Below are 13,116 nucleotides of genomic sequence, written 5' to 3'. Positions count from 1 at the left end.
GGTAGAAAACTACTGCCTATTATTTTAAAGAATAAGCTTTGAATTCCACTTTATGGGTTCATCTGGTAGAAAACTACTGTCTTTTATTTTAAAAAATGACCTTGAATTCTACTTTATGGGCTCATCTGGTATAGAAACATAGTACAAAAATCAACTAAATAAGCAAGAGGTAAATCACCTGCTCATTCTCCAAACTAAATAAGAGAGCATATACAAAACTGCATTGAATTCTTGAAGTGACAGAGTATCATCAGGTATCTGGAAGCACCTAGCACCAAACGTAAAAGTAGGATGGACTTACTGTAGGTCTCTTATGGGGGCATAGAGACTCCAAAGTGATGATGCATTTGACCTCATCCTTGAGGAGGAATCAGAAAACAAAATACAGGTAGTCCTCAACTTACAATCACAATTGAGCCCAGAATTTATGATGCTAAGTGAGAAATTTGTTAAGTGAGTTTTGCCCCATTTTATGACTTTTCTTGCCACATTTGTTAAGAGAATCACTGTAGTTGTTAAATTAGTAACATGGTTGTTAAGCGAATCTTAACTTTGCCATTGACTTTGCTTGTCAAAAAGTTGCAAAAGGTGATCGCATGATCCTGGGACACTGCAACTGTCATAAATATGCAGACAACATGCAGTTATCAAGCATCTGAATGTAAATTGTGTGGCCATGGGTGTGGCCATGTGACGGTCGTAAGTGTGAAAAATGGTCATAAATCACTTTTTTCAGTGCCATTATTACTTTGGTTACTAAAAGAACTTGTAAGTTGAGGTCTACCTGAAACAGAAATAAATAATGTCTTGTAAAAATGTTGAAATGCTATTTAATTTTAGCAAATTTAATATGTATCCAATAAAAGAATTTAAAATGAGTTAAATAGAATTAGAAGTCTATCTTTATATATTATATGACAGCATGAGTTACTTTTGAACATTGCTAATATGAGAAAAAGCTAAAGAATTATAAATGCCCAGCATCACCACCAACAGTGTTCTTGCCAATGGTAAAGAATTAATCAAGGTTTTGCAAGAGATGGTTAGAAGCAATCTTGGTTGCACTGAATCTCTTAATCCTTACTTTTTCTCAATAGGCTCTTAATTATCCTACCCCAAGCTACTCTGGTTCAGAGTATCTTAGGTCTAATAGAGAATTTAAAGAAAAGAATGCAGTGAAAATATCAATGAAGTGGCATTCAGAAAAACAAACAGCTCAACATCTGGATCTACTTGATCTCATCTATTAACTATCTAAAACAGGGGTGTCAAACTGCCGGCCCACGGGCCAGATACGTCATGCCGAAACCATGCCCACCCCGTTGCCAGCAATGGAAAAAAGTTGCGATCGTCGCAACATGTCACATGACGTTGTGAGTTTGACACACCTGATATAGAATAGAATAGAATAGAACAGAATAGAATAGAATAGAATAGAATAGAATAGAATAGAATAGAATAGAATAGAATAGAATAGAATAGAAAGGGACCTTAGAGGTTTTCTAGTCCAGCCCCCCACTCAAGCAGTAGAACCTATACCATCTCAGACAAGTGATTGTCTGGCTTCTTCTTAAAGATCTCCAGTGATGGAGTGCCCACGATTTCTGGAGGCAAGCTGTTCCACTGGTTAATTGTCCTCACTGTCAGGAAGTTTCTCCTTAATTCCAGGTTGCTTCTCTCTTTGATCAGTTTCCAACCATTGTTTCTTGTACTGCCCTCTGGTTCTTTGGAGAATAATTTGACCCCCTCTTCTTTGTGGCAACCCCTCAAATGCAGTTCTCAAAATAAGAAAAATAAATGGTCTTGAAATAGCTGACCTGCATACGTGTTACTCCCTTTAGGGATACACACAATTCACAAAACACAGAAAAAGAGAACTACCAAGCAAAAGAACTTAAAAGACAGAAGGCAGGCTGTCACACCATTCAATATTACTTCTCATACTTTTTTATATTTGCAAATGAGATGGAGGACATATAAATTTATCAAGGAATAAATAAAATAAATTCCTTTTGAGATCAGTGTATTCAGATCATCAAAAAACTTTTTCTCTATTTTTATAGGTACTTTTGGAATAAAAAAAAGGAATTTTGGTAAAATATTCATTTTCATAGTAGCTATTCTTCTTAACACTGATAGTTGTAAGTTTTTCCATTTTTCCAAATCTAATTTTGTTTGATTTTGTAATTTTATATAATTATTTTCTTTTGTTGTTGCATATCTTGCTGTTAAGTATATTCCCAAATATTTAATTTTCTTAACTTTCAATAGTTTAAAAGTTGTCTCCAGCAGTTCTTTTAGAATAAATATGAGGTCATCCGCAAACGCTTGTAATTTATAGCTTTCATCTTTTATCTCCATTCCTTTAATTTCTGCATCTTGTCTGATATTTCTATTGAGAACTTCCAAAGTTAGTATTACCTTTTCACAGGGCTTTTTTTCTCATAGAACGCACAGAACAGAGTTCCGGCACCTTTTTTGGATGGAACCTTGTAGGCAAGGCAGGTTGTATGACATGTGTGAGTTCCGGCACCTTTTTTTTTTTTAAGCACTGCCTTTTCATATTAAAATTTCTTACTTCTCTATTTCTGAAAATCATAAAACTTCAATGAAACCGTTCTCAGTCCGTCCTTCCTTTTGACTGATTCATTCTTTTCTCATAATTAGTGGTAGAATCCTATCTTCACACATTCTGTCTTAATAGTGAAACTATTTCAATGTACTAATTTCATACTGGTCACTCACTTTCATATTTCATTCACATTTATTCATTACCAATTCATTCTTGATTGTTGTTTTGCCATATTTCTTAACTAATATAGTCCCTTTGAATTCAAATCAATTCAAATATTTTTCTCTTATATACCCATGCCTCACTTTCATAAAACAAAGTGAGTAGAAGCATTTTATTATACTAATAAATACAATTGAAATTTAAAAATATAATAAAGCTGGCCAATTTTAATGGAATAAGTATTATATGAATAGAATAACATTGTTTTTAATATGCAAATATAATAAAAATTAGAATTATAAATGAAATAGAATTATGAAGCAGATAATCTCTCATCAAGTTTAGTCATTGTTATTCAGAACATGTAGTTATTTCTTTTCTACAGTAAATTACAGAATAGAATATCTTTATTGTCATTATGTAACTCACAACGAAATTAAGTGCTGTTCACAGTGCACACTACAAATAAGTAAAAACCACAAATAAGAACATACATTATATACATTACATAGAGGTTCTACTGAGATAGCCATCTAGAGCACACGATGTCAAGAGATAAATACAACTTTTTCCCATGTGAGGGAATGAAAAGAAAACAATGTACCATTTTTGGTTGAAAATGCATCTTTTTTTTTCAATGAGCACAGAAACAAAGACAGAGATTGATTTAAAAAGGTTTTTTAAATAGGTTTTTTATTTTAAAAAATGGATACTTTATCAAAAGTCCAGGATACCAGAGTTCACTGTAAACTCTGGGATAATTAGATAAATAGATGATAGATGATAGATAGATAGATAGATAGATAGATAGATAGATAGATAGATAGATAGATAGATAGATGGATGGATGGATGGATGGATGGATGGATGGATGGATGGATGGATGGATAGATAGATAGATAGATAGATAGATAGATAGATAGATAGATAGATAGATAGATAGATAGACCTTCATTGTCATTTTTTTTACTGTGGGCACAATGGCACACATTAAAAATGAAATTTAGTTGCTTGCTCTCAAAGTGTACATATGCATATAAGTGTGGCTTGAGCAGGACCGCAAAATTGTCTGGGACACTTCACAGCTTCTTCATGACCTGTTTTCCTTGTTACCTTCTGGGAGGAGGCTTCGTGGTACCTGAAGCAGAACATTCAGATTCAGTCACAGTTCTGTTCCATTTAAACATATTTAAACATGTATAACATTTTACATATTATAAACATATATAAACCTACACCCTTACATATAACTGACTTATAAATATTAATCATTGTCCATCTTGAATACATAATGGAAGGAGAAAGCTTTAGTGTTCACAAGATTAATAATGTATGGCAGAGGTCCCCAACCTTTTGGGCACCAGGGACCAGTTCCATGGAGAAAGGTTTTTCACAGACCGGAGAGTGTATGGTTTTGTGTGCTGCATGCATCCCATGGATGGGGCTTTGCTTGTTTGTGCGGATTGGTTGCTGGCATGCTATGGACTGGTACCAGTCCATGGACCGGGAGTTGGGAACCCCTGCTGTATGGAACAAAACTGTGACTGAAGCTGAATGTTCTGCTTCAGATACCACGAAGCCTCCTCCCAGAAGGTAACAAGGAAAACAGGTCATGAAGAAGCTGTGAAGTGTCCCAGGCAATTTTGCGGACCCTGCTCATGACACGCTTATATGGTATGTCCTAGATGGAAGGGAGGGAACTGCCAATAATCTTTTCAGCCATCCTCACCACTCTCTAGACCGCCTTCTTGTCTGAAGCAGTGATGCTTTCAAATTGAAAATGTTTAATCAGTTGAAAATATAGCCTGATTGTACACTGAAAAAAACTGCAGTAGAATATTCAAGCAATGAGTTATTTATTCAGTGTTAATGTTTTATGGAAAGTTTGCTCTCATTAGTTTTGGATAATGTTAGAACTGCCCTCAGAAAACTTATTTGAGATACAGACCTCCAAATAAATTTGAGCAAACACCTCATTATTTATCATATTTTTAAGGTTGACTCCTCTTAATTTTTATTGTTCAGAATCATGATTCTAAGATTTCATAGTGCTTCCACATTAGCCAGACTGGATGCATTGTCCTCTACAATCTTTTTGGGACCCTTTAAAGGTAGTTCTACGTCTCTCTAGTTATGTCCTTTCCATAATGGCTCAATGGAACTTTAAGCCATATGCTGCTATGCTTGTCCTTACATAAGACTTTAGATAGACCATTTATTCTATCTTGGAAAAAACTGCCAGGCAAAGAACATGATTTCTATTTATTGTTAATTTTTTCAGGCAAGGACTTAAAAATATCCTTCCAAGTAGCCCAATTTTGTATTACTATTCATACATCTTGTCATACCATACCATAATTAAGCCTGGATACTCATTTATTCATTATTTTTATAATAATATTTTATTTTTTATTGTAAAACTTATACTTATTTTTGTTTTATATATAGAGAGAGATACATGCAACAATTATAGTGATATTTTCCTATATCTAACTTTATAAACTGATTTAATTTGATATATTTAATGCTATAACTTCCGAAGAGTTTCTTTTAAGAATCTGTTTTATCGAGCTTAGATTTAAAAAGTGGATACAATGATTTATTTTAACTATTAGGAAAATATGCTACTTAATAGACTATTACAAATCTAAGAATTAGGTTTGATGCCTGATTCAGAATTTTGATTCATACTAAAGACAGAGGCTGCAGTAGAAGGTAGTGATTCTTTTGTAAATCTGTAGGCATCAGAATAAGAAAAATAAAAAATAACTTACCCTCCCCTTCCCAGTTCTGAATGTTTTGCTTTTCTTCATAATGTTATCCCTTATGAGATTTTCATTATTTTTTTCTTATTATGGACCATCATCGTTAACCTTTATTTCAATGCATCAGTGAATTTATATGAATCTTTCAAATCATGGGGGAATATAAGAGCTGGACACATCTAGAAGTTTGTCAATTTTTTTTTTTTTTTTTACATTACTCAGATAAGCTCTGCCATTTCAAGAGCAATGTCTAATATTTATGAGGAGAGACTGCCCTCTAGTGGTAATAAACAATAAAAGATTACTAAGTAACATAATCACTTGCACTGTGTATTATTATGTATAGAAAACCAATCTTTTTGTTTTCCACCAGACCTTTTCTAAGATTACAGCTTCTAGTTTCCAACCCTTTGGGAAACCGTGAAGCAAAAGAAGTTAAATTAAATTCATAAATAAATTAAAATAAGCGATAATATTTAGCTATCATTTCACCGGAGAAATAATTGTGTACTAATAGTACAAATAATTCTGTACGATTTTGGAGTCTGTTTCTAATAGATGACAAGTTTATGTAGATGTGGGAAATATTTGCACACAAAAACACAAAGGCTGCACAATCAGGATGTCCATTGCCATAGATGTAATGATCCCAATTACTAGAATGCAGTTACAATCTCTTTAAACAAACTCAAAGGGATCGGTAAGGCACAACTTACAACTACATATTTATTCAGTGCCTTCATCTATCTGTGTTTAAGGCTTGCTTTGTTGCTTTAACCATTCAATCATATCTGACTCTTGGCAACTTCATAGGCAGGTGCTCTCCATGCTACCTTCTCATGCACAGCTTCTTTCAGTTGTTGAATGTTCATCTTTGTATCAGCTTTGATGTTATTAAGGGCATTAATTTAATTGAGATACAACATAAAGAAATATACATACAGCCTAGAAAATACCCTATCAATCCATTTAGAGATTGCGTCTTATAGTGTGCCAAAGGGACTGTTGTAGCAAAATTCTATACAATTCCCTGTGTAGATTAATTATTTTCCATGTATAATATAATGTCTAAAGAATCAAGTGAAGATGAAGAGACCAAGTTAAATTTCAAATCAGTTGTAACTCATACTCATACTTCCTGATTTAATCAACTTCATAGAACTTCTGAAAGATAAATGAGACATGAGCTATATATGCTGCCTCAAGACTAAAAACAGAGGTGTTGATTTTTATGTACAAAATTTTAAAACCAATTACTCTTAAAGGAATATTAGAAATAAGATCTTTTTAGCTGAAGATGTCTCATTCAGTTGATTTCAACCAAATTGAAGTTGATAAGTCTTTCTGTTTTAAAGATTCCACTTGCTACAGCCCATAGGAAAAGACTATATAAAACTTTTATGGTATAAGCATGTCTCTCTGGACCACAGAAGGATTTATGCACAATTTTTTAAAAAATGAATTCATAAGCAATTACATCTGCAAAATACTCCTACTGTGAATACAGACATAAAGGACCCTTAATAGGTGGACATACGAACAAATTATAACTGCATGCCATGGATTTGTTATTAACGTGATGATTCCAACAACAATCATGAGGATCAAGCTATTTTTAAATATTAATTTTTTTATTTAGGGTAAAGGTGAATGAAAGAACAGATACTATAGCAGCGGTGTTAAACTGCTGGCCCACGGGCCAGTTTCATCATACCGGAGCCGTGCCCACCCCATTGCCAGCAATAGCGAAAAAGCTCCGATACGTTGCACGACATCATATGACGTCGCAGGTTTGACATGTCTGTGCTATAGCATAAAGAAGATAGTGTGGTCTTGTTGTCATTGTTTATTGTGGATACTTAGGTACATTGATAGCATCTGGCCTTTCCTAGTCTTTAATAATAATAATAATAATAATAATAATAATGATGAGGATGAGGATGATGATGATAATGATGATGAATCCAAATAGTTAATAATAATAATAATAATAATAATAATAATAATAATAATAATAATAATAATAATAATAATAATAATAATAATAATAGTAAAGTTGGAAGGGACCTTGGAGGTCATCTAGTCCAACCCCCTGCTCGGGCAGGAAACCCTACACCATTTCGGACAAATGGCTGTCCAGTCTCTTCTTAAAAACTTCCAGTGTTGGAGCATTTACTGCTTCTGGAGGCAGCTGTTCCACTGATTAATTGTTCTCACTGTCAGGAAGTTTCTCCTTAGTTCTAGGTTGCTTCTCTCCTTGATTAGTTTCCACCCGTTGCTTCTTGTCCTGCCTTCAGGTGCTTTGGAAAATAGCTTAATTCCCTCTTCTTTATGGCAGCCCCTGAGATATTGGAATACTGCTATCATGTCCCCCCTTGTCCTTCTCTTCGTTAAACTAGACATACCCAATTCTAGCAACCGTTCCTTATATGTTTTAGCCTCCAGTCCCCTAATCATCTTTGTTGCTCTTCTCTGTACTCTTTCTAGAGTCTCAACATCTTTTTTACATCGTGGTGACCAAAACTGGATGCAGTATTCCAAGTGTGGCCTTACCAAGGCATTGAAGAGTGGTATTAATACTTCACGTGATCTTGATTCTATCCCTCTGTTAATGCAGCCTAGCACTGTGTTGGCCTTTTTGGCAGCTGCGCACACTGCTGGCTCATATTTAACTGATTGTCTACTAGGACTCCGAGGTCCCTCTCACAGTTACTACTATTGAGCATGGTGCCACCTATGCTGTACTTGTGCATTTGGTTTTTCTTGCCTAAATGTAGAACCTTGCTTTTTTCACCATTGAATTTCATTTTGTTAGTTAGTGCCCAGTGTTCAAGTCTGTCCAGATCCTTCTGTATCTGAAGCCTGTCTTCTGGAGTGTTGGCTATTCCTGCCAGCTTGGTGTCATCTGCAAATTTGATGAGTTCCCCATCTATCCCTTCATCCAAATCGTTGATGAAGATGTTGAAGAGTACTGGGCCCAGAACAGAGCCCTGGGGCACCCCACTACACACTTCCCTCCATATAGATGCAGTTCCATTGAGGACCACTCGCTGAGTACGGCCGGTCAGCCAGCTACGGATCCATCTGGTGGTGGTTCTGTCTACCCCACATTTTTCTATCTTGTCAAGTAGTAGGTTGTGATCTACTTTATCAAATGCCTTACTGAAGTCCAAGTAAATTATGTCCACAGCATTCCTCTGATCCACTAATTTTGTCACTTGGTCAAAGAATGCAATAAGATTTGTCTGGCATGATCTATTTTTGACAAACCCATGTTGGCTTTTAGTAATGACTTTGTTTGCCTCTAGGTGTTCATTGATTCGTTGTTTGATTATCTTTTCCAGGATCTTCCCAGGTATTGAGGTCAGGCTGATAGGTCTGTAATTTCCTGGATCCATTTTTTTTCCTTTTTTGAGGATGGGAACTACATCAGCTCTTTTCCAGTCCTCTGGTAGTTCCCCTGTGTTCCAGGATCTTTGAAAAATATAGTTCAGTGGCTCCAATATCACATCTGCCAGTTCCTTGAGAACTCTGGGGTGTAATCCATCTGGTCCTGGCGATTTGAACTCATCTAGGCTGGACAGGTGCTCCCTAACCATTTTCTTGCCTATCTTAACTTGTGTTTCTGTTTTGTTTTTTATGGCACTATTTTTGATAGGTTGGTCTGTTTTTTCCCTTTGTGTAAAGACAGATGCAAAAAATGAGTTAAATAGTTCTGCTTTCTCCCTGTTGCTTGTCACCTTCTTGCCACTTCCACCCACTAATGGACCAATCATTTCCTTCACTTTTTTCTTGTTTTTTACATGTTGAAAGAAGCTTTTTTTGTTATTTTTGACTTTGGTCGCAAGCCTTAGTTCATTTTGAGCCTTGGCTTTCTTCACTTCATCTTTGCAGGCTCGGGCTATTTGCTGATATTCTGACTTAGTTATGTTCCCCTCTTTCCACTTTCTGTACTTGTCCTTTTTATCTTTCAATTTGTCAGAGAGTTCTTTATGCAGCCATGCTGGTTTCTTTTGAGAGCTGTTATTTTTCCTCTTTGTTGGTATTGTGCTAGACTGTGCTTTTATTATCTCATTTTTCAAAATTTCCCAAGCTTCTTGAGTTGTTTTCCCCTTGAGGATTCTCATCCATGGAATCCTTCCCAAGCCCTCTCTAAGTTTATTGAAATTAGCTCTCTTGAAGTCCAAGACTCTAGTTTGACTGTGTTCTATTGGTTGTGCTTCTATAATGTTGAATTCTAATATTGCATGATCACTTCCTCCCAGGGTTCCTATGGCTTCAACACCGTCTATCATTTCATCAGTTGTGCTCTGAGAGTCCTTAAGTCCAGCATCTTGATGGGAGAAATGCCTGTTTCTTGACAAAACAAGCACAGAGCCACTAAATTTAATTTGAAGTCTTCTGCTCATTCTGCTGAGCAGACCTGGCCTTCTGCCTCAAAGACCTTTCCTGAAGTTGCATTGGAATTAAATGTAACATCAAAGAGATATCTTTGGTGAAATGGGTGGAGATATATATATATATATATATATATATATATATATATATATATATATATAATGAATTAATCACTCTAGAATTTAATTCTAATGCAATAGCAAAATTCTGAGTATAAGATCTTCTAGTAATAAAGGAAGTAATGTTTCATACAGAATAGTAATGGCAGCCATTTACTTTCCATAGGATAACTAAAACACTGCCAGATTATCTAAACAGGATTTTCTGGTGAAGAATTAAAATGTCAGTTTAGATTACTACACACTTTTCTCTTTTATTGTTCAATGTTTCTAATAAAGCAGAAAACCATTTCTCTATTTAATTCTTACCCAACTGCTGAAGGCATAAAGCAATAAATATTGGTCTTCCCCGGCTCCAAAAAAGGAAACTTTAATCTTGCTAGAGTCCTCACCATTTTATTTTGTTTAACTGTCCCTAATCAAGAGATTGTGGCATGCTACCCATATGTACAGTGACCATATTTTCTTGAAAAATATAAAGGACAAATCTGAAAAAGAGGCAAATATGAAAAGGTTCATAAGGATAAAAAAATTACTGTTTACTTTGCTTTATAAAGGAAAATTCACATTCAGAATCAAGAAAAACTGTTTAAAAATGCATATTCTGATAAAAATATCTAAAATCAAAGAGTATATGTAAACTTATTTTAAAAAGACAACTCAATTTCCATATTTTTCACATTAATGTGAAAGGCTGAGCATTAAGTGCTACCATTTGTACAACACAAGTTAAATTACCAAAATAAAGTGCTTGGAAAATAAATAAATCTAAAAGACAGCTTTCTGAAATAAAGGACTGTCCTTTTTAATATAGGATATATAGTCATGGTATCCATTTGTGTATTATACAGAAGTTTTTAAAATCCTGCTGAAAAGCAGTTGCTTTGCAAATGTGATAGCTCTTTCACAGAGTGATTTTATTATGATTTGCAGGACTCATCCAGCATAAAAACTGATCAGAGCAAAAAAAAGCTGTTAATGACATATTGAAATTATTGTGGTGGTTTATTATGTGTGATGACAACTCAATCTCCAATTTCTTAGAATAAGCAACATTTGTCTTTTGTATCTGAGCAATAGGCATATGGTAGATTTGCTATGTGTTCATTCAAGTAAAGCAAACAGACCCAAAAATCATTTGCTAATTTTTATTTAAGTATCTCTTAAATCAAGCTTGGCATAGGTATTTATATAGGATCTCCTGCTCGAACAGGGGATTGCACTATACTACCATGTTTCCCCAAAAGTAAGACCTACCCCAAAAATAAGTGCTAGCTTGATTTTTGGGGTGGGCCTAATATAAGCCCTACTCCCAAAATAAGCCCTAAAAATCAAGCTAGGGCAGGGATGGGGGCTGGAGCTTACCTTTCAGCCAGGCCTCCCATGGATCGACACTTGCCTCACTGGCCCACTTCTTCTGTGGTGAAGAAGCAGCTTCATTCTGCAGCTGAGAATGAAGCTCCAGCCTGCATTTCGCAGATTGAATCCATAGCTCGGTTCTCAGCTGTAGAGGCCTTCCAGAAAGGCCTCTGACTGCAAAATGCAGGCCGGAGCTCCATTCTCACCGCAGAATGAAGCTGCTCCTTCAGCCGCAGAATAAGTGGGTTGGCTGGATGGAGCTATCAATGCCGCCGCCACGAGGTGAGTGTAAAAGATACCCCCCAAAACCTGGTGCCTCTTTTGGACACACACAAAAAAATAAGACCAGGTCTTATTTTTGGTGAAACACGGTATGTTCTTGGCAAATATATACCCAGAGAGTTGCTTAGCAGTGACATAAGAGTAGTTGGGATTACCTTATTTTGGGATTTTTGTTTTTAAATTTGATTCAGGCTAGAGACCCTGTTTTTCTGTTTTGTTTTGTTTTGTTTTTCCTGATCCAAATACTAAATTGATTCAGCCATGGCAATCATGTGCTAGTTATATAAGTCTCTGCAAAGTCAATTAACTCAGAGTCAGACTTATTAGAATTGCAATTATATTCAAATAAATGAACTATAACAACAGAATTGGACATTATTAATAATAATAATTGTATTTTCATGGACAGAATTAAAAGTTTGAATTTATCTTAACATGTTATCACATCTCCATATGTGTAAAAGGTTTTGTTTTGACTTTTTCCAGGAAAGGCCATTGACAGAAAACAAACAAACAAACCTAATGGATGGCACTGGGGTACTTTATAGAATATTCAGGACTTGTTGATTTTATTCTGGACAGAAGAAACAAATACTGAACTGTTTGTCAATGAATTCAGAGAGATTGAATAATGTTTTCTATTAATGAAATCCATTTGTAAATTTAACCCAAAATAACTGAAACAATAGAAATAAGAAATGCATAAGGAAAAAGTAGTATAGAAATTTCTTTTTTAAATTTAATTAGATTGAGGAATGCAAATCTATGCAAATACTGGAATGTGTAATGACTGCTAATCCTCACTATGGGAACACTTCTGTACAAAATATATCTATACTCATGCTCTTATTCCATTTGGGGATAAATATTATGATGCATATTATATCAGCACCATTTGCTATACCTCTCAATAACTTTCTGTACTTGCAAATCATCCTTGCTTCCACAGCATCCATTTAACTAACAATATAATATATTTAATAAAAGATGCTAACAATGATTAATTGAGTTCAAAATATGAGAAATTTATAACCTATAACTACTCTGTTAAATACTCTGGTTTACCATGCAAGCATTAGTAAATGTGGTTCAGCTGCCATCCAGTGGGTGATTTGTCATTTGCAACCATTGCAAATATTGAGAGTTGTGAATAAATCAGTGATGAAAGACCTAATTCTTTTTCTTCTTGTATTTTGACAAATATTCTGGCCATTTTCAAAACATTTTGAAATTGGGTTTATTAATATAATGGCAATAAGTTTCCAAAAAAGAGAGTATATGTAGCTCAGGGTTGAATTGTGGTGTTTGACTGATTGCTTGCAGATGTTTCATTACACAACCTGATAAAATCATCATGATGTTACCTTATCAGGTAATAAAATGTCTGCAAGCAAACAACCAAGATCAGAGAACACAAAAGATTCCACAAGAATGAGTTTATCTTAAACAGTCCATAAAT

At 34.9% G+C, this 13,116-nt stretch overlaps 1 long non-coding RNA gene across 1 annotated transcript; it reads left to right on the top strand.

Annotated features, from left to right (window-relative positions):
- Positions 1–6,575: 6,575 nt before the first annotated feature.
- LOC120298568 lies at positions 6,576–12,831 on the top strand. Its single transcript, XR_005554142.1, has 2 exons — positions 6,576–7,289; positions 12,144–12,831. It is a non-coding gene; the product is annotated as an uncharacterized LOC120298568 (long non-coding RNA).
- The last annotated feature ends 285 nt before the right edge of the window (positions 12,832–13,116 follow it).

The sequence above is a fragment of the Crotalus tigris genome, unplaced genomic scaffold (assembly GCF_016545835.1).
Source record: "Crotalus tigris isolate CLP2741 ecotype Arizona unplaced genomic scaffold, ASM1654583v1 scf7180000024115.3125172, whole genome shotgun sequence".
Classification (NCBI taxonomy): domain Eukaryota; kingdom Metazoa; phylum Chordata; class Lepidosauria; order Squamata; family Viperidae; genus Crotalus; species Crotalus tigris.
The sequence above is the reverse complement of the archived record's forward strand: the minus strand, read 5'-3'. Positions and strand labels throughout refer to the sequence as shown.